The sequence below is a fragment of the Epargyreus clarus genome, unplaced genomic scaffold (assembly GCF_041222505.1).
Source record: "Epargyreus clarus isolate Ecla_fem2 unplaced genomic scaffold, WU_Ecla_fem_2.2 ptg000005l, whole genome shotgun sequence".
Lineage (NCBI taxonomy): Eukaryota > Metazoa > Arthropoda > Insecta > Lepidoptera > Hesperiidae > Epargyreus > Epargyreus clarus.
The window spans coordinates 11,660,011-11,684,014 of record NW_027332213.1 but is presented as its reverse complement, the minus strand read 5'-3'; the positions used below and the strand labels follow the sequence as shown (position 1 = coordinate 11,684,014).

Sequence of the window (24,004 nt, the reverse complement as noted above, 5' to 3'; positions counted from 1 at the left end):
TATCATGCCTATTCATTAACCGCGATACTCTACAGTCTATGCCGATGAAATTGATATTCTCCATTTGTTAACACAATAACGAGTAATAGTTCTGAAGTCAGAGGATTATTATCGTGGAGCGATATCGATTTCAAATCGGTCGGCTACGCAGTTATGTGTGAAGCCTAGCTCGGCTTAACACAATTGATTCTGCTAACTACGTGAATGGAATTATTCTGTATAAGCAATTTTGTACCAATTTTCGGATAAGTCTTTTATATTTCGTATAGAAGTCTTTTACCAATGGTGTCTTGAAAGGCAAAGAATATAATGGGTCTTGAAAGTCTAAAGTTATTACAAAAGAAAAAGTAAATATTTAATAGGCACATAAAAAATAATACATTTTTCATTGATTAGTTGGCTCATTTTATTAATAAAAATTGATATTCAAATTTTGTACTATTACATTCCGGAAAGCAAGACGAAAGTAGTGTTTTCAGGTGCTAACTTTAATCCTAAACAAATCCTTTTATAGTCATAGATTTATTTATAAACGGATGCCCTTTTATTCCAGTTTTGTCAACAAAAACACTAATATCCAAATTATGCAAACGGTTTTCCTTAAATGCAGACAATATAGTAGAAACAGGAAAACGAAGTCCGTGGCTTTGAATTTGATTTAGACTCGCAAATGTGCCAAATTACTTGAGTAGAGCACAAAGCTTCTCTAGGGAAGTGTGTCGCACTTCACTGTAGTTAGCAGTACTGCTGCAACAATATAAAATGTAAAGTGTGTTGTTTAACAACATTACCGGTTTTACAAAATATTGAGTAATATTTGAAAGTTATCGTGTACTTAGCTGATTAAAATTGAAAATCCAAAAACCTTTTCATTTATTACATTATCTCTTTTGGCTTTTGCCTTCGGCTACATTTTTAAACAATACCTACGAATTGAAAAATAAGAAAGAGTATTTATTACTTGTATTAAATTAAATAGAGATAAAAATAAAGGATATTTTTGTTTCAATCACAAATTCGTGTTGCATTATAATTTGTTCTTTAAGGGCTTTTTACAGTTTATATTTTTTATGACTTTCCCTATTAAGTTCTACAAAATGGAATTTTCTTCTGGAAAACGGGGCCTTGATTAGATAAATAGCATGACTGTTTATTCTACTATTGTTTATTTTTTTACCACGTTTTTATTAGGTTGACCTGTATGTATGTATGTAAGGGATCTTTGAACTCGATTTTCACCGCTTTAAATGGCCAGATTCATTTAAAATTTTGAATAATTGTCAAGAACCGACGACAATACACCATTTTAATAATTTTGTCCTATTATCCTTATCAGGATCGTCAGGATTTTAGCGTCATCTTTAGTTTTTTAACTATAATTTATTTATTATTTATTTCTTTTGTAACATTTTAAGCTAAACGTAAACTGGGTATTGTTAATATGAACAACCAGTAATACATTCTAAATCGCATTACGCTTAGAACGACTTACTCTAAAGTCCATTCAATGAAGTCTGACTTCATCAAAATTTTGCCAGATCCGTTTAGCCAACGAGTATACGGAACAGGAATTAATTCACGCTTTGAAGTGTACCAAATTACTTGGACTGAATGCTAGCACAAAGCGGTTACTCTAGGGAAGTGTCGCAATAGACCGTCTATCTAGACTGCTCTAATAATGCTGTTTGACTACAAACTCTTTATACTCAGAGGAAGCTTGTAGGAATAGTTCACCAATGCGGGTAAAGTTATGCTTAGATAGTAAAAGTTTTGAACTATTTAAAGTGCTCCAAAGTAGTATATATAGAATGATAATAATAAGATAGATAGAACATTACGCAACTGGCAGCATATTGCATGCTAATAATTGACGCGAAAAGCAAATTACTTGAATGCATGTGCATAAAATATAATAAGTTCTAGTGTCTTATAATCGTTATTTGTAACGTAGTACATTTTTAATTACAACTTGTATTAGTGCATCGGCACTGTCGTCTTATAAAATTATCTTAGTCTCATAATAGTATTAGCTAAAATACTTTAAGGTTCTGCAAATAAAATGATGTGCTAAAAGCTAAAAAATAATAAAAATTTAATTCGGGTGGTCCTAGGTAGTAATTATCACACCGCTCTCCTCAGCAAACAGTATTAATCAGATAAAAAGTAATAAAATTGTTGGGGGTACAGTAACCTGAGTAATATGTAAATAATACACACAACGATTTTATTACATAATATCAGACCAGTTTGTCAACAGGAAGGTGGTCAAACTTCAATTACTAAATTTGACCCAAACATACATGTCGAGCTTAATAAAACCGTTTAATGATAATTTGTATATTAATACGTGAAGCAAAAACTTTGGACGAGTTTTTACGAAAATTACGCGGACGGACGAGTATGAAATTTGCCACAGTTATAGTTTATACACCGAAGACGTGCAGAATGCTATTATTTTTTTAAATTATGCATAGAAAGTACATTTAATCAATAAAAAACACATTACACACACTACCACGCATTTGACACAAACACATACAATTCACAAACTATGTAATCAATATTTCCTTCTTCCTTATACAATGACACAATGACATGAATGAAAATGACACATTGTTATATTTTATCATGAAAAAAGCATTAACAATATATACAATCTACATGCAAATTAAGCGAAGGTACTTAGCTTACACATATATACTCTTTTGTTTATGACGGTTTTGTTGTTTATTTCTGATAACAATTTTTATATAAGTAGCTGACCCGGCAAACGTTGTGTTGCCACATAAATAAAAAATGTTAAGGATGAACAAACCTTATCACTTAGAGGTATGAAAAATAGATAGTAGCCGATTCTCAGATCTACTGAATACGCATATAAAATTTGGTGAAAATCGGTAAAGCCGTTTCGGAGGAGTACGGTAACTAACATTGTGACACGAGAATTTTATATATAAGACTAGCTGACCCGGCAAACTTTGTACCGCCTCAAAATCTATTTATCAAATACAAATATATTTCATATAAAATATCGCCTATGTTACTCGTGGATAATGTAGCTTTCGAATGGTGAAAGAATTTTTAAAATCGGTCCAGTAGTTTTTGAGTATTAATTACAACCAAACAAACAAACAAACAAAGTTTTCCTCTTTATAATATTAGTGTAGAATATGGTCGAATTTCTACCCCCGGGCGACCACTAGTAGAAATAATTATGCGATATTTCTGCAACCTAATGGGATATGCAATGACAGCCTAGTGGTTAAGAAACGCGGCTTCTCGATCGAGGGGTCCGAGGTTCAAATCCCAGGCACGCACCTCTGATTTTTCAAAATTATGTGCGTATTATAAATTAATTATCACTTGCTTAAACGGTGAAGGAAAACATCGTGAGGAAACCTGCATACCTGAGAGATTTATAAAAAATCTCAAATGTATGCGAAGTCTACCAATACGCACTTGGTCAGCGTGGTGGACTATGGCCTAATCCTTCTCATTATGAGAGGAGACCCTTGCCCAGCAGTGGGACGTTAATGGGTTGATGATGATGAATGGGATACATGCATACAAATTTAAGCCGTCCAAAGCACTTGCTCTTACACTGCGCAGATGTTAATTGTGTTCGACCACTGCTGGCCATGCTTAATTAGGTTTCCATTATCGTGTTAATGGCTAGCTTGAAGCCAATTAGCCTCCACATTATGCTAATACTGAAGTTATTACGTACTACTTTGAATGTTCTCATCTAATTAGATTTGCTTTAAGATATGGTAATATTGGGATTCATACTATGATTTTCATTAAAATAAATTTAAGCTTGGCTAAGATGGTGGATAATGGCCTAAACCTTTTTGTTTATAAAAGAGAAGAACCCTTCCCTTTAATTGTTTACAAAATCTTCCACTGACTTTCTCTAACTTCTCTATAGTAAGCTTAACCTTACGTTACAATCCACTTAAGAAAGATAGAATTAATTTCTAATATGCACGCAAATTTGAAGAATCAAGGAGTCGAACCCCGGACCTCACAATCAAAAGACGGAGTTTCTAACCTCTAGATTATGACGTTGCTGGACGCCCCAAATCTTTCTAGCTTTCTCAATTAGAAAAGAATCATGTCCACCATTACAGTTTAGTAGGGTAATCTCCCGATTTCATAATACTTTTTGCTCTCACACTCAATATCCTTGTAGTTACATCTCAGGAGGTGTGCTAACGTGATTGCTCGCAATCAGCGCGAGCGTTACAGTTGCAAACACACTGAATTATAAACAGGAATGGGAGTTCGCAAGCTAGTTGAATAATAATCGCAGACAATTCGCATTATTCCAACTAAATGTTCAGAAAACGAAGCTGGAAGAAAAGATAAAATCCGTACTTTTGTATAATTCAGTACATTATTTGTAACTTGTGCTTTCTGTTTATTAATAATGCATTGTTGATAGTTCTCAATTATTCTTAGATTGTTGCACAAATATTAGAATATTTGACAAATATTAGAAAAATAGACAAAGAAACAAGATTAAAATTGTATGTAACCAGTGACAGAAATATGCAAAAGAGAAAACTGTATGTTAACTGTACTCATTTACTTCTTTAGAAATAAGTTTTATTGTTATCACCAACAATAACTATAACTGTTCAATTTACACAAGACCTCACAGAGTTGTTATTTTTATATAATATGGGAGTAGCAGACGAGCATGCAGTCCACCTGTAGCGGTAAGTGGCTACTGCCGCCCACGTACATCTGTAATAAACCTCAGGTCGGATTCGATATTTCTACCTGAGGTCGGTCACAGATGCTCCGCTACCCCTGAGGACTAAGCTGGAACGCCTCGGAAAATATATACCAATTAGATGTGATTTGACAATAACCAGTGAACTATTGAGACTTAGCTGACCAAAAGCATCAGGTAGAAACTAATCAACCGCTCAATCTAATGATGATTAATTTCGAATCGTGTCAAAGTTAGTGACATACAGATACGTAACATAGTATCGCAAATTCTATGCAAGAACGGCTACGCGTTAGTTCGCTGAATAATAATGATGAGGCTTTGTACGCTCCCTAATGAGATGATCGTACATATTCGTATGTAGAACAAACAGACAATCAATGCGTTTATCGCACGGATGGTCTTCGGGGAAAGGAGGAATGGGAATAACGAGTATACACACGTACGAGTTTAGTTTGGTACTCATGTAGGGTATTGTTCTCGTTATTTAATGATACACCTGTCTGTGGAGACAACATATTTATACAACACAAATAATAACAATTTGTAATGTTTCCTGGTGCTAATTTGTGTGTTTCCGCTAACTCATTTTTGGATAAAATATTTAAAATTTTCATATTATTACGTTATAAAATTACTATGCAAAAACATTTCTGAAAATAACGAGATGAGTCATGGGTTATGCCAGTTAGGAGAGCACTATGTACAGTAGTGGACCTTAAAAGGCTGATAGAAGAAGAACGGAAAAAACGTTGATTGAAGCAACTATTTTAAAGCAATAGTTTTCTACAAATCGTAGTAATTAAGATTAAACTAAGACAACCATGTTATGACAAAATAATAATGCAAAATTATCTTTTTCATTTGGAAGGGCATCACTTTGAAAGGTGCTCGTATGAGGCTTGTTATTATTTCAAGATATGACTATGACAATAAGTGGAGAAGATCTGTTAATAGACGACCGTTTATTAGTTGAAACTTTATCCACAAACATGAGGTATGAGGATATAATCCAATGTCAACCACAGAATAAATTTAATTTCTCCCGAAATATGTCTCAGATTTTCATGCATAATTATGATCCTTTAACAAGGCTTTATTACTGTGCATTAAGAAACTCCCTGAAACCTAAAATACGAAATTAGTGTACAGGTGAAAATAGGTATAGTCACGTATTTTTACCACAACCAGGAACTAATTCAGTACAAAATGATTGGGCGACAACATAATAATAGATATACCTACTACCAGTCTCTTTAAAATTGAAGGAGACCATCGTGAGAACCTACAAAGTTCTCTAGGGTATATAAAGTTCATCAATTCACAATGAGCTAATGACTATGACGTTAATCCTACTTCTAGCATCTAGCAACTCTTGCGTTTTAATGGAAAGATAAGCATCCACTTCCGTACATTGGATTATGATTTACGTAATAATGCGACTACCTTACGCTGATATAAGCTGTACGAAATGGATATTAATAGGATATGTTTTCCTATTTCTATGATTTACCAACTCGCTGACCGCAATTCTATTTATTTTGTTCACAAATATTGATTTATCCCCGCAATGTCATATAGTTTATGTTTGTATAAATGCATATTAGTAATATTATATTTATTGAATTGGATAATGGAATGGAAATAATAATTGTGAAGTTCCTGGGTTTTGTTCCCAAAAAAAGTTATTTTTGCAATAAGCACGGATTATTTTAATTTTGGTCGCTATATTCTATACAAAAAATAATAATAACATTGTTCAGATCTTTCGAAAGACGAAAGCCTGACTGAGCACCAAATGAAGCAGCAAGTCAATGGATTTTAAAATTTATCGCTTGAATGGGGATAAAATTCAGTGTTCCGAGCAAGAGAGATCTTTTTTTACTTCTACACCAAAGAGACTGTCTAGATTTTTCGCGAAATTTACTAATTTGGTTAACACTAGCTATTTATTTATTCAGGATTATTAAATAAGGATAATATCGCAGGCAAAGCCAAAGCTTAAAGATACTAATGAAGATACACAAAAACAACCAAAGATGAAATAAAATAAATCATAAGTTCCTAAACTTTACAATCCAAAAACATTGGTTATTACGAGCTTTAACAATACGGCCCTCAATTAAAAGTATTAGGGGCTCGTTATTTTTTAGGAACTTAACAATCGGATGTTGTTTTGCTACAAACTTTATTACTTCGAGATTTTTGTTACACTAACAAGAACAAAATTGAAGGAAGTCGAGTCGGTCTCGTAATTGGTTTTCTGTACGTGACAATAGTACGTTTTTGTATCGTAGGAGAAATCCGTGCAATAGTAACCTGATTTTAGCTGCAACACTTTCTATGTTCTACTTGTAGGAAGGTGGTAGAACCCTTTGTGGTTCGACTCCGGCGGCACCACCGCCACACCTATTTCTACCTAATAACAGCAGTGTTAGGCGCTGCTGTGTTCCGGTTTGAAGGGTGTGGTAAGGGAGATAGACTTTTCCGAGGCGTTCCAGCTTAGTCCTCAGGGGTAGCGGAGCATCTGTGGCCGACCTCAGGTAGGAATATCTAATCCTATCTGGGGTTGATTACAAATGTCCATGGGCGGCAGTAGCCACTTACCATCAGGTGGACTGCATGCTCTGCTACTCTCATATTATAAAAAAAAGGTAATGGTTTTCAGTGCCCTAATACGGATTTCTGGGATTATAAGTACGGGTTAGTGACGGGCCACTAGGATGTTTATAAAGAACTACTTATCCAATAATGTTAAACGGCTATAGCTTAATATGATCTTGGAAGCACGAAACATGCTTTACTTAGGCACTAAAGGCCTTTCTACTGTCACGCGTGCTTGCATGGGTCGCATCCTATCGTTTCATAGATGTTTTTCCTGTCATGCGTGACGTAGATACGACCTAATTTACGCGTACAGATGAGACAAAAAACCGCGTGACAAGAAACAGGCCCTAACTGTCAGCCAAAATATACAAAACGCTTAACTTTGAATTTATTATATTTCCCAATTTAGTCAAATAACTAAATTAATTTATATCAGGTAAATCTATATAGAAGATAGCCGCTGAATAAATACGAACGGTACCTATATTTACCTTAAACGCTAACAAAGGATTATTCTAAATTACTTTTCGAACTGATTCAAAACCAAATTTCATACTTTCGAATAATGTAAGTTAATGATATGATATTCTATTGGATGTAAGTGAACTTCACATTATTTAAATCAAAGTGGCACTGTTAAGGTAATTTTTAAACGGGTATCTTGAATAACCGCATCCCACTCCGAAAAAATTGTACTGCTTTGGACTCTTGAAACTGAAACCTTAAAAAACTGCTCCTCATTTCGAAAAAAACTATAGTAGGTACCTACTTATTATGTCTGACTTACTTATGAGGCAACCGTCCCAGTTGTCAGGAGTGAAAACGCAGGTATCGGCATCAAGAAGAACGCTTCTGTATAGAACAGTCTACAAATGTCCACGGCAGTGATCATCCTTACTAATATTATAAATCCAAAAGTAACTGTCTGTCTGTCTTTCTGTCTGCCTGGTTGTATTTTCTTCACGCCTAAACCACTGAACCGATTTTAATGAATTTTTGTACAAAATGTTTGTCGGTCTGAGACCCGACAAAGGACATAGGACAGTTTTTATCCCGGAAATCCCACGGAAACTAGGGATGGCGATCTAAGATCGATTTATCGGAGAATCGATCTTTTGGAACAAAAAAATCGATTATTTTAATCGATATTAGTATGGATTGAATCGTAAACTTTGCATTTGATCAAGTGATGATCTTTAGCTTGTCCAAGAGCCCACAAAGGTTTCAGAGTTGGTACGACCAATTTTCGCAAGATGGCGCCAGTGGTATTCCAATGAAAGAACGAATTTTCAGTTTTATGTATGTTAGTATGTCATATTATTTTCTTTTAAACGCGGGCGAAGCCGCGGGCAAGAACTAGTTTACAATAAGATGGACTGCATACTCGTTAGGAAATGAAAAAAAATAACTACTTAATGAATATAGCTTTAACAACAACGACTTAAATTATGTAACGTGCCTATTGCAAAAATAACTTTTTTGACGACCCGCGTGGCGGAGCGGCCACCATACCGGTCTGACGCACAAAGGGCCCCGGGTTCGATCCCCGGCCAGACAGATATCTAAATGATGATTTAGATTTCTGTTTCTGGGCCTGGGTGTTTGTGTATTTGTCTATGTGTGTGTCCATGGCACCCACGACCCACCCACGTTTATTATTATTTATATTATAATCATAATAATTGGACAGTTTAAAATTATATTTTAGTATGGCCTCATTTACTGTGGATTTTATAAGATACGCGATAAAAAATAATTCAGTAACGAAACAAATTATCAGACCTAGATTAATCTTTTAGGTCTGTGTTCATTAAAATTTTAGATTATTAGAAAACATTCTATAGAAATGAGTATGAAATTCTTTAAAAACAATATTCTCTTGTGAATTGGATAAATGTTATTAAGGTTTAATTAAAATAAATCATTTTGTTTTTCTACGAAATTTAATAAACGCGAACAAAAGCCACTAAATCTTCTTAAAATTTTAATAATGTCAAGAATTGTGAGCAAATTAGAAACTGAGTGGAAAAAACGGTCAAGTGCGATTTGGTTTCGCTTACTGACGGTTCCTATTTTTTTTTTCTCTTTTTTTATAATATAAGAGTATCAGACGAGCATGCAGTCCACCTGATGGTAAGTACTGCCGCCCATGGACATCTGTAATCAACCCCAGATAGGATTAGATATTCCAACCTGAGGTCGACCACAGATGCGCCGCTACCTTTGAGGACTAAGCTGGAACGCCACGGAAAAGTCTGTCTCCCTTACCACACCCTTCAAAACGGAACACAGCAGCGCCTAACACTGCTGTTATTAGGTAGAAATAGGTGTGGCGGTGGTGCCGCCGGAGTCGAACCACAAAGGGTTCTACCACCTTTAAAATCTTCCACCACCTTTAAAACCTTTAAGATCTTTCTAATTTTGTCTATTTTTCTGTCTATTTCATGTGCTTACCGACATTTTCTTATTACCGTTAAAATTTCTTATTACTAGCAAGTAGCAACTAAACTAAACGGTGTTTCGTAAGTAAAGAGAAAAGTTTCAGGCCTCCTAAAGTGTCAATACCTTATTTAATATGATCTAACTCACAGATATAACAGCCCGGGCCATGAGGATTCTAAGGTCATAACCTTGACCCTCACTATTACACAACTCAAATATTACGGTACCTTTCTCATTTTTGTGATTTGTTAAAATAAATGATCTTGTAAAACCCTCGGCTGTTATGAAAGGATCTTCCCCGCTTACTTTTGGGAAAATCAAAACAATGTATCTCTTTTTATGTTTCCTTCGTTGCCTCCCTCGAGATAAACTTGCTGAAATGACTTACATATCGAAATATTGTTATTAGATATGTATTGAGGTCGTACGAAATGTTGGAGTTATAAGAATAACATCGCATAAATCAGAACGTACCTGCTTTATTACCATACTCGTAGTGTATCTGTAATACATATCGTTATCGTCAATCCATTACTGTCCCACTGCTGGGCACGGCTCTCCTCTCAGAATGAGAAGGATTAGGCCATAATCCACCGTGCTGGCCAAGTACGTATTGGGAGATTTTACACACCTTTGAGATTTTTTTACAATTTTATTTAGGTTTCGTCACCATATTTTCTTTCACCGTTTTAAACAAGTGATAAATACGCCACCAATTTCTAACACACACATAAATTTCAAAAATCAGAGGTGGGTGCCTGGGATTTGAAACTTGAACTCCTCGATCAAGAGTCCGAGTATCTTAACCACTAGGCTATCACTACAAACAACTCCATATTTTTATTTCAATTAACATACTATATAAATCAGTCACATTACTACTTTTTTTTTTTAAACTATTAAAAAAAAGAATGAAGCTACTCCTTTTATATCTTCGGGAGGGCTTACTTATTAAAACTTGGCTCATTTTACATAATGTAATTAAAAATTCTTTAAGTTCTAACTAGTTATGAAGCAGTGAGGTATTAACTTTGCCACGGAATGGATTCGTCTTAGTAACCTTTTGCTTACGTAATATTACTTAAAGTTTGGGAACTATGATTAAATTTAAGTGTTTAATATTAATTTCAATCAGATTAAATTATATGAATCTATAATGAAGGGTTCACGTAACATCTTTAGTTTAAATTTGAGGTTTATAAAATTATCTATTACAAGCTATCCAAATCGTATTTCTCATTCCATTTTAACTTCTCAATCTAAGATTCACGTGTCCAGCACTGAATGAATGATAGTTACATAATTACATCAAAAATGATCAAGATTGAAAAAATCTTCGTTGAATTCTAATATCGATTCAATTTTAAACACATTATTTAAAAAAATACGAATTTATGATTATTGAAATGCGTACGGTCAGTAATAAAATATTCCAATAGTTTCCATCATTACATGAATTACATAATCGTTTGCAACTTCTATAATCTGAAAAAATCTTCAAGATATTTAAGGCATTAGTAGAGCCCTATTACAATTAATCAAAATCACTCATATACGTGATCATTGTGTCTTGAAGCTACACTATTATTTAAAGCGAACTTAGCCCATTATCCATCTAACGGTTTTGGCAAATTGCTGATAGTGAAACTTCTCCATAACAAATAGACACGATTTGTTAGTTTCTGGGGATCGGGTGTTCGGTGCGTAATTGACCTCAACGAAATTGATCAACTTCACCCTACATTTAATTCAAGAACTAATAGTTTAATATACCTCGTCCTATTTGTATGAAGTTAAATTGCCCCAATTTGGTTGCAAATAGATTGTTTAAACCGTTTCAGAATCTTAGTTTAGTGTTGTTGGAACGCCTGGGATTTACGTCTTGTTACGGCCGGCAGTTTCAGTAGATCTAATTTATTATGGTCTACAATACAAAATTATTGCTATTTTATGGCTTAAAGGTATTTCGACGAATTTGGGTTAATTGGTTATTTGATTAGGTATTTTTTCCAACAGAAAAGGTATAAATCGCCTGAGGAGATATCGCCGTCTCACTTATTTCTAGCCCGAAACAGTTCAGCATTTTGATCCAAGGTTATGGATGGCTGCTGACAGTATTTCTGATACAAAAAATATTCTATGATGATTACTCCCATGGACCTAACTCTTCAGTAGTGGTAAACAACTTGTGATCGGCTTAAGGTAGAACCCCTTTTCTGCATAGTCACATACTCCTACAGTTACAAATGTCCAGGGCAGTAATGATAATATATGATCAGGTGGAAGCGTTTACGTCAATGTTATATAAAAAGATATCAAAGATAAAGATGGCAGCTAAATATAACTTAACAAAGTCGCTTAGACGTTTTCAATATCAGTCGCTTATTATTGTTGGCAGCTTTGAACAATAGTTTCTGAAACCTCTATTTCATATTGTTCTGGAAATGAGCCAGAAGGAAGCTCCTTTCTTATTGTGTACGCAGTAAAAACAAATGTCGAAATCGTAACCTAGACCTAGATATTAATCTCTCTGCCGTACACAAAAACCACAAATCCGGTAGATGGAAAGATTAGCGCCGTGTAGTGGAATTGATAAAGGGCGTAGACATAAATAGCTTTTACTTGGAAATTAGAAACAGTGATAGCATATAGTTTGAAACTAAGCCGCTTTATCGAATGTTGGAATATCTAATCCCACGTAACAACATCTGGCTTTACACAGTTATGTAGGTACATATAAAAATTATAATTTACTTAGTTTAAAAAAATCGAAACAAAACCCGAAGGTTTTTTAATAAACTTTTCAAGGTATATAAAATCTACGAATTCAAACTTGGCCAATGATCATCAAAGTGGATTATGGTCGAAACCCTTTCATTCTAAGAGCGAACTCGATCCCAGCATTGAAACGGTAGTGAGTTGAAAACGAGGGCTTGTATATTATAACTATGTTTGCTAGCTTTAACTATACAGACAGATCAAATTATAACAGACACTGACACATTTCAAACAAAGGCTAATAATAATATATTTGACCAACATACGAGCTTGATACGCGCTATTTTAGCGTGACTATAACTTACATAATCTAACGAAATTGGGCGATATTGTTCTTCGCGGCAAAAATAAACTAATCAGATAACACTTCGAAAAGTGGGCTACGGCAATGCGACGGCAACTGACCCATTTATTAAGGCATAAGCAGGGGTCGCTAAGGTTAGCTGAGAAGAATGTAATTAACAGATCAAACAATCTGAAGAAAATAAAATAAATTAAGAAATTACGTTGCGAATTCAGTTTATTAAAATGTTTTTGATGCAAAGAATGTCTGTGAAATTATAACTTAGAAGAGGAAACGAGCGAGCAGTCCATCTGATGATGATGACGATGATAAATTTGAAGTGCCGCCTATAGGCATTTCTAATCAATCCCAGATAAGATTTCGATCTGAGGTCGATTACAAATGTGTTAGGAATAAGTTGAAATGCCGTAGATAAGTCTCCATTACACCCTATAACATAGAACGCAACAACGTTTTTGCCGTTATTAGACTAAAAAAGATGTGACGGCGGTGCCCCCGGAGTCAAACCGCAAATGGTTCTGCCACCACACGCACCATATTATGGTTCATATTAGTTTTGATTTTAGTAAGATTTTCTTATTAATTTATTTCAGATCAGCTTGAAAATTAATGCTAGTGGTAGCCCATAGATTTCTGCTGGTGTAACATTTCAATCTATTCTGCCTCATTAGTAATAGTACCTACTAAGTACTGATTGAAGTGGTTTGCGGAACATATTGTCATCTGAGACTCGGCTTAGATCTCAAGGGTATTGAATCTGTGACGCTCAATCAATATAGGCACTCACAAGACGCCTAACAGGCGATAATATAATCCACAATATCATAGATGATTGGCAATACTGTATTATACCTACGTCCGTTAGTAATAATCAATATTAACTAGATTTGCCTACGAAAATTCGCAATTTGATACTTATTATCTCAAAGAATATTCCCTCTTTTTCGATGAGCATTCGGCCAATGGCCTCTAAAATTTTTATTAATATGATTAGAGATTAGGCCTCTTAAAGCGTGTCCCTGTAGTTCCGGAACTAGAATAGGGCTACGGTATCCCCTGCTTGTCGTAAGAGGTGAATAAAAGGGGGCTTCCGGGGTTGCCTGCGGCAAGAATGGGAGCTCGAACCGTCCGGTGAGCAACCCCGGGAAGGACGGCGGCATGTGTGGTCGCATGCCGTCGTAAACCAGGTTCGCGGGAGGAGCGTAAAGTGCTCCCCCCAGGGCAGAGCCCGACCGGGGCATCGCGCTCGGAGGACTCCGGTTGTGTTCAATCGGAGATTCCAGAGTTCTCCACCAAGCGCTGAGGACGGCCACCGGGGGGGGTTTTAGTGCGGTAAAAACCCACATAACCCGGCGTCGGTCCCACGTCGTCAAGTACCTTTGGAAGGTTTCCCCCTCGAAAAGAAAAAAAAAGAAAAAAAAATGTCCCTTAAAGCGAAATCACTATTATTTTTAACCCAGACAATACAATCAAGTACATACAATCAAGACAGTACAATCAAGTTAAAAAAAAACTATAAAGTATTCAGTATATACCAGTATCTACGCGTATAAAAGACAATATAGTTACCTATGCATGGTAAATATCTGGATAGTGTTATCGACTAGGTGAGTAGTAACATAAAAAGTAACGCTTGGTTTTGTTCAAGGTACCTCGAATTGCACGTATACAAAAATTACCTTAAATTTTTATACCACATGCTCATGTTTACTTATCCTTGAAAGCCATAAACAGAACCTGTACGCTTCACTAGAAGACCTTGCTCGACATTCATGGGATACGAGGCGTAATCCAAAATTGCTCCTATAAATAACCAAGGCTCCGATAGATCTGTAAAAGCAATTTTTGGAACGTAATTTTCCTCAACGTAATGCGAGTTAGGTCGTACTTTTATATGTTCTTACACGAGCGGCTAAAGAATATGAATTTATAACAAAACTTCTACTTTTATATCGTTCGCGAAAAATCATACATCTATCCTGTAAGGCGTAAAGTGTGGTGTGGGCGTGGGTTATGAATATTTTATCTGAAATTTTGATGTGCATGATGAAAGTTTATCCAGAAACATCACTACACACTCATCATTGTGGACTTTTTTCTTAAGACTTCTTCCGGATTATAGGCCTTTCTTAAGAAACCAACATTTTTTATAGGAACCACTCTAAATAATGCGCCTTGGTAATCTCAATGTTGAGTTTGTATGAAAATGGTATTACACATTTTCAGGATTTAACCAGTTAGCAGCAGTGTTAGGCGCTGCTGTGTTCCGGTTTGAAGGGTGTGGTAAGGGAGACAGACTTTTCCGAGGTTGCAGCTTAGTCCTCAGGGGTAGCGGCGCAACTCTGGCTGACCCCAGGTAGGAATATCTAATCCTATCTGGGGTTGATTACAGATGTTCATGGGCGGCAGTAGCCACATACCATCAGGTAGACTGCATGCTCGTCTGCTACTCCTATATTATATAAAAAGTCCTCAGGGATAGCCAAGCATACATATGCTCTGATCATACATATCCTGTGATCAGGTAGAACGATTTTTATATAGAGTTGATTACGGATGTTCACGAATGACAGTGACTAGTTTTTATTAACGTTAAAAAAAATCGATTAAGAAACAATTTTGAACCAAACATGTTAATTGATTGAATAATTAAGATCGTAACTTCGTATGTTCGAAACAATAAACTTTCACTTACTCAATTAGCTCTTTGCCGTACTTTACTCCAATAGTTTTAGGTGTTGGCCTAGAGTTTAGGTCGGGCCAATAAGGAGTTTAAGTTTAAACTAGTTCAACCCCAGTTTAAGAGCTATATTCAAGGTAAATGTTAGCATCAAGTTTTAATATAACTCATTATATGAATACAAGCTTGGTCCCTAAAAATTAATTAAAATTTAATTTAATCACCACTTTAGAATTAATACATTGAATTCTAATAACAAGAAACTGTGCCATTATAACAAAATTATGGTGGTTTAAATTACAATAAAATCGAGATTTTGATCAGAATATTTTCTCATGTGTGCATACGTCGCATTAATGAATATAATTATTATTAATAAATAGGGTAAGGCCATTCCGAATGAGGCTCGTTAATATTTTAATAATTTTAGCGTACAAAAATTCGATATCATTAATTATTCCAGACTGTAATTAAATTTTCAAATTCCAAACTTTGAAAGGCAAAAATTGGTTATAATTATTATCTGGCGTAAACTTATTTAATAATTACCAGGAAATACCTCATGTACTTTACAAAGTATATTCATTATCTTGCGTTCCAAACTAGAATCCGCCTTTTTTTTGTTTACGAGGGGGAAACCTTCAAAAGATACCCGACGACGTGGGAGCGACGCCGGGTTATGTGGGACTTTTACCGCACTAAAACCCCGCCGGTGGCCGTCCTCAGCGCTTGGTGGAGAACTCCGAGATCTCCGATGGAACGCAACCAGAGTCCTCCGAGCGCGATGCCCCTATCGGGCACTGCCCTGGGGGAGCAGTTTACGCTCCTCCCGCACACCTGGAGCTTACAACGGTATACGGCCACACACACCGCCGTCCTTCCCGGGGTTGCTTGTTGGATGGTTCGAGCTCCCACTCTATTTCTACCTAAAAACAGCAGTTAACTTACCACCAGGTGGACTGCATGCTCGTCTGCTACTCTTATATTAAAAAAAAACACTTTGGAAAATACGCACCAAAATAAATTAAAGTAAATAATGGTATGAAATATAACCAGAAAAGTTTGCCCAAATCATACTTTTAATTTCTGCTTTTACCTTTAACGCGAGGTGAATAAACGCTGCAGCGTTTGAGTATAAAAGTAATTTCCACAAAGCTTCCTGTACGTAAACTTTGAAATAAGAAAAAAATGTACGAGGAAAAATAAGCTTATTGCAATTCCAGCAAAAAGTGTTTAATGTTAGATGTGTGTATTTAAAAGTATGTAGTTTAGATCTTACATTAATTGGTTTGAATAAAAAGTAATGTTATTGAGATTTTGTTATACTATAGATATAATGAGGTATAATAAAGACGCTTTCTACTAGTATTCCCAGTGTTGTGGGTACAACATATACATAGACGAATACACAAACACCCAGACCCAGAACAGAAAACTGCATATATATAGATCTGTCTGGCCGGGTATCGAACCCAGAACCCTCCGCTCGTCAGAACTGTATGATCAACGCTTCGCCACACGGATCATCAAAACCATCGATTATAAAATGTTTGCTTTGTACGTAGTGTGTGTGTGTTGAAAGGATGATCTATCCTTTCTGAGAGGATGAAAAAGATTGAAGCTCACTTATTTTTTGTAAAAGCAATGATGCAAAGGACCTGTAAGTTTATCTGGTGTAAAATGATCACCACCGCTCATCAAATCCAAATATGAATACAGGTCCAATCTTAGGTTATAATGGAAATGCACACAAGGAATTATAAAAAAATATAATTCCTTGTGTGAATTAAACTAATGTTATCGTCGTTAATACAAAGCTTGGATATTAACGATATCGCATTTTTATAACAGTACTTTAAAATAATAAGTCACTCATTTGATGATGCAGTGAGGATGTCAAGTGGGGATGATATCATGGCGGCGCTCGAGTTAACAGAGAGCGGCATTCTGGTCGGAGACTTCAGCAAGAACAGTTTAATAACGGGGATATACATAGTTATAATGCCTACTGTATACTTACTTACGTGTAATTTTAATATCGTTACTTCGTACCGTATATATACTACCGACTATATTTATACTTGGCTACCTTCAACAAGACTTCGATTATACTAATTTTTTTTTTTTATAATTCCTTGTGTGCGTTTCCACACTTCAACCCAGAGCCCAAAAACGCCTAAAACTGATTTTCAGTGTAACACATAAAACCACATCAATATGCTTCAATATAAGAAAATGCTGAGTTGTATGACTCAGGGAATATCGGCTTCTGATAATTTTATTAGACGCCATTTTCTTTAACATCTGACGGGGTATTGGAAAATTGATACATGGATCAAATCAGAGATTAGGTATTTAAAAATAACTGCAATAAAAATATAAGTTTTTATACTTAAAACACTATAGTATAACTAGTTATAGTCCTTATTTACCACATAGGTACTATAGATTTTCTAAAACTGTTTGGTTTTAAATAATAACTTAATGTATGTGAATTACCCAGGACGATCTGCCATAAAGGCAATCTCGAGACTACAATTATATCTTCTCGTTTAGAGTAGGACATTATTGTAGCAGTTATTCTATCTGGAATTGATAACACATGCCTAGCTAACGTTCAAAACCATATATTTCAAAATTACACATGAGTAAGTCTTTATAATTGAATCACAAAGGCTGACTAGAAGGAATACGTAGTGCATCGAATCTAACTATATATTTACGTATCTGAGTTATAAAAAAGTTTAAATAAATAATTTATGACCAAAAAGTAAGTTTACAAAACAAATGGGAATTTATTCGGAAAATTTCATGAAACCAATTCAGAAACTTTAGACGCTAAAGGGTATAACAAACGGGGGCGACGAAATAAGTGCTCCACTACCGAACCCTAATGATCGCCTAAATTTCCCCAATTAGGCATATTCCGTAAATATACAACCTACGGAGTCAACTTCGTCCCGTTAACGTAATGAGGGTTGGTAGATACAATGGGAGTGTTGCCTTATTCAATTAATATATCAAACGTACGCCTCGTTTATTTTTGACTTTATTATGATAGAGATAAATGATTCGTATGATTGCATGATGCGGGCATTATCATACAACAACAACAAACGAAACTAATTTGCGTCAGCTTATGTTGCAAATTTATTTTATTGTTCGTGTTGTACTGATATAAAATATGATGGCTTTGTATAAAATTTTAAAAGGTAAATAATTAATCATAATTATTATATTTGCCTCACTTATGTATTCTTACAAAAAGGCAAATTAAAAGCATGATAAGTTTCATAAATTAATTGTAATAAAGGTAAATGTACCTAAACAGAACCTCATGAATGCATTCTGGAGGTGTTAGTCTCCCCTAAAAAGTACCCTATGCCGTGGGAGCGGCACGGGGTTATGTGGGATTCTTACCGCACTAACCCCACCGGCCGTCCTCGGCGCTGCGTAGAGGACTCCGGGATCTCCAACGGAACGCCTCCAACTCCAACACATCCCGCCGTCCATCCCGGGGTTACTGGCTGGGAGGTTCGAGCTCCCACTCTTGCCGTCCGCAACCCCGGAAGCCCCCTTTTAGTCGCCTCTTACGACAGGCAGGGGATACCGTAGCCCTATTCTGGTCCCGGAACTACAGGGACAACTAACAACGTTGCCTACTAACAACATAAGTAACTAACAACGTTGTTAAGCGCAACTGTGTTCCTGTTTGAAAGGTATGGTAAAGGAGATATTCAAGACGTTTCAATTTAGTACCTAAGGGTAGTAACGGATCTGTAGCCGACATTAGGTAGAAAACTTATCAATAACTTAAAAACTAAAAAATAACATTCAACTCATGCTCCTATACTTTGGTTTATTTATCTAAGACTTTGGTGATGTTAAGGCATTAAAAGATTTTATTTAAGAAACAATCTAGCCTTATAGTAAGTAGCAGTGGATTTGGCAACTACGTAAAAACAAAAGCTAACCCCGTTTAATAAATATATATCTATAGTAGTAACTAGAATTGATTGAAATACAAAACTTTTGTTTTAGAATGAAAGCAGGATTTCTGTTACTGGTAGTTTTTAAAATTGGTTCTTTTATTGTTGTTCTCTTCATCTGAATTTCGTATGCCGACTAAAAAATGAGTACGTATAAATATTTTTTGATCATATATTGTATGTATATTGTGAATGAATGAATGAATCATAACCCTGTAAAAATATTATAATTGTTTTTTTTTTTCTATAAATTTGAAGTAGCAAACGACCTTGCATTCGTTTTTTTTATAATAAAGGAGCAGCAGACGAGCATGCAGTCCACCTGATGGTAAGTGGCTACTGCCGCCCATAGACATCTGTAATCAACCCCAGATAGGATTAAATATTCCTACCTGAGGTCGGCCACAGATGCGCCGCTACCCCTGAGGGCTAAGCTGGAACGCCTCGGAAAAGTACGTTTCCCTTACCACACCTATCTGAGGGTAAGTGGTCACTGCCGAACATGATCATCCTGAAACCGATGCGTTGCCACTTCTGTACTGTTCAGTTCTGGTACAGTCCACTAGGGGCGCTGATTGGAAATCTATGGGAAAATACGTAAACAAATACAAAAACAGTATTTTTTGTAAAAATGTAAGGGTGCTGGTATGTAATATTTCTTGTCCATGTGTGCTAATCGTCGCTGTAATTACAGCATATTAGTGTCAGGCCGTTTATCCGCCGCTTCTAACTTCAACTTTAAACATTAATATCACTTCATACAGTATCTATGACGCCGTAACTACGAATACATTTCTTTCAATGGTTTGTAGTCCGAAGTATTTTACTGTATCTACGACCCTATTCCGAAAACTAGCGGTCGAAACACAAACAGAATTTGAGACAAACCTCATTGTTCTGTGTTTGTACTTGCAGTACATACACGAATAAAATGGTTTCGAGTTTACTTCTAAGTCCGCCTGTCAATAAAACTGGTCTGATAGCTGGTCTGGTCTGACGTTTTAAATGTCCGTTGGTAAATTAACACTTCACCATTTGATAGTAATGGTAGTTCGTCTTCCTGTCTGCTAGTTTTAGTATGTATAAAAGTATTTAACGAAATTGTCACTACTTTTGAATTAACTTTTGTAGCATAGATAGTTCCCTGTATTCTCCCTGTAGTTCCGGGACTAGAATAGGGCTACGGTATCCCCTGCCTGTTGTAAGAGGCGATTAAACGGACGGCCACCGGGGGGTTTTAGTGCGGTAAAAATCGCACATAGCCCGGCGTCGCTCCCACGTCGTCGGGTACCTTTTGAAGGTCGAAAACAAAAAAAAACAAAATGTACCCATATACATGTATGGGTTATTTTGTTAACTTTAAGACTTGATGAACTGGAATCTTTTTTGGAAGACGGTGATAAATGTCATACCTATTTATGTCAGTTAGTTTTTACAGTTTATAAGAATAAAAGTTGTTTTATTTATAAGACTGCCACTGGTAAACAACCCTTATCACTTAGGGGTATGAAAAATAGATAGTAGCCGATTCTCAGACTCACTGAATATGCATATAAAATTTGGTGAAAATCGGTAAAACCGTTTCGGAGAAGTACGGTAACTAACATTGTGACACGAGAATTTTATATATAAGGTTATGATGCGTTGCCACCTACAATTTCCTTTTATAGCTTCTAAACGAATATTAATGATTTCAAAAAATATAATGGCCCCTTTTTATCTAATCTTTTGGCTATACATTAACCCTGTGACCCAGTTTCACTTATCGTCGATAACAATATCAATAGGGTCGAGGTTCGTTTGACGTCCTAACTTGCTTAAACACATATCTAATAAATAGATATTTAGATAAATATACATGTAACATAATCATTTTATAAAGTTTTAAACACCTTTTAGCAGACGATCATGCAGTTCACTGATGGTAAGGGACTCTGCCGCCCATGAAAATTTGTAATCAAACCCAGATAAGATTAGATTTCTACCTGCGGACGCCCACAAATGATAAGCTGGTGTGATAAGTATGTCTCCTTACCACACTCTTCTAACCAGAACACAGAAGCGCTTAAGACAGCTGATATTAGGTAGAAATAATTATGGCGGTGAAGCCGCCGGATCGAACCACAAGAGGTATTTATTAAACCAAAGAAAAATATTAAACATCTTTGAATTGACTTTCCATTTTGTATTTGAAAGTGAATAATAATTCTCGTATATTTCCGGAGCAATGAAAATATAAAACAGAGAGCAGAGTTTTAAACTATAAGATTTTGTGCAAACAAGATCTGCAAAGCGCGCACTCTGAAAATATAGCGATTATTTTTAGACCGTTTTTCTGCAGTTCAACTGTTACTGTTTATTAATTTCTTGTTTGATAACTTTGTTTTTATATATCGATAGTTTTATGTTTATAGTAACAGTTTCAGTTGCCCTTTTATGGCCATTGGACATAGATCTCATATAGAAAGGGAGGATTCGATTTTTGACTCGAAGATACCTTATTTATTGATGTTAAGGTCACGCCCCAAGACAAGTAGGTATATAAACAACATCTAGATTTGACGGGTACATAAACATCTTCATCTTGTAGAGTAATATAAAATGTAAGCCAATTATTTCTGAAAGACTATTATATATAATAAAAGATTAAATTACGACTCCATTATTTATTTTATCTGACAATTTATTCTATCACATCTTGTTCTCTCAATATTGCATAGTTATCTGCTAGACAGCTTTTCACCAGCAATTAAATCGTCTCTCTCATTAACATAATAAATGCTTACAACTCATACAAAAATATATTCTGATATTTACTTGGCCGGAGATCAAACCTGGAACCTTCTTCGAGTAAGACCGATCTGGTGAGCTCTGCATCATAAAAGTTGTCAAATACTAAAACAAAGGTTGTTGTCTATTTAAGAAACCTTAGTCCATTAAAGCTGGCAATCTCTATTGAATTGGAATGAATGAATGATAGCCTAGTGGTTAAGAAACTCGGCCTCTCGATCGAGGGGTCCGAGGTTCAAATCCCAGGCACCTCTGATTTTTCAAAGTTATGTGCGTATTAGAAATGAATTATCACTTGCTAATCGTTGCAGGAAAACATCGTGAGGAAACCTGCATACCTAAAAGATTTATAAAAAAAAATCTCAAAGGTATGTGAAGTCTACCAATACGCACTTGGCCAGCGCGGTGGACTATGGCCTAATCCTTCTCATTATGAGAGGAGACCCGTGCCCAGCAGTGCGACAGTAATGGGTTGTTGATGATGATGGAATCTCTATTGAGCCTTTAATAGGTATAAATTTATAAAATAATCTTAGTGCATTATGCAGGAACTCTACAAACTTTACTCTAGACCAAGCTTAAGCTATACGTTGTCTGTCCGTTAAAACTTTAAGTAAAAAAACCAAAGTAATTTCAAAGTTTGAAACATTATAAGCATAGTATTCACGGCCTTGTAAAAACTAAGCTGAAAAATGCAGACTACGTCACGAACTATGTACATAGTTAAAACAATTTCATGCCGCTTCGGGTATACAAGTTTTGTATCTTGTTTCTCACGCGATTAATTTTTTTTTATTAAACCGGCCTTTATAAAGATTGTTAGTCATCAAATGTTAATAGATATAAGGCGATGGAACATTTCGTGATTCGTCTCCGGAAGCTTCACCGCCACTCTTATAATATTATAACTGCTGTTTTCTGGTTGGATATATAAGGGGTAGATATAAATACGAGGCGTTTACCAGGCGAGGCGAGGTCTTCAAGGTAGCAACGCATCTATGGTCAATCTAAGGTAATATTCTAATCCTATCTGGGGTTAACTAATAGGCGGCAGGTATCACTTACCAAATGGTTAATTATAAATAATAAGGAAAACCCTTAATATTTCTAACCCGGGGGCATCGGCTACTCTTATTTCTGCCTTAACAACAGTGTTAATAAATGCTGTGCTCTGGTCTAAAGAGCGTAGTTCGGGAGATATACTGATATGAAACCTTCAAACGTATTCCTCATGAGTACCATCGCATTTGTGGCCGATTACTATGAATCTGACGGCAGTTACCATTTACCATCCGGTGGACTGCTCCGTGCTCGTTTGGTATTAAATAAAACATAAGCTAAAAATAAACATTTCTTGCCTTTTACGCGATTAGTCTGATTTATTATTAAACCGGCCTTTGTAACCTTTATAAGCACTTAACGCGCCAAATATTTACAGTTGCTTTTACGTTCGCCCACGAAGGGTGCTCAGTTTGTGCGTTACCTTGGCGTTTATTGCTGTGTTGGTCTCGTTTGAGCATTACGAACGTTTAACCTTGTTTTTTCTAGTTCTAATTATGGTGAAAGTCATTGTATAAGGCTGGTATAGCACAGTTTTACCCGGCTGCTTTGCGACTGAAGGGTGATTGAAGTATTTCAAGCGTATGTAGGTATGTTTCATTTTTTGATATGTCCTA

At 35.7% G+C, this 24,004-nt stretch overlaps 1 protein-coding gene across 1 annotated transcript in view; it reads right to left on the bottom strand.

The window, feature by feature from the left end:
- oeh (neuroparsin) overlaps positions 1-24,004 on the bottom strand; it is a 47,060-nt gene that overhangs the window by 5,469 nt on the left and 17,587 nt on the right. The gene's annotated exons all lie outside the window — the stretch shown is intronic.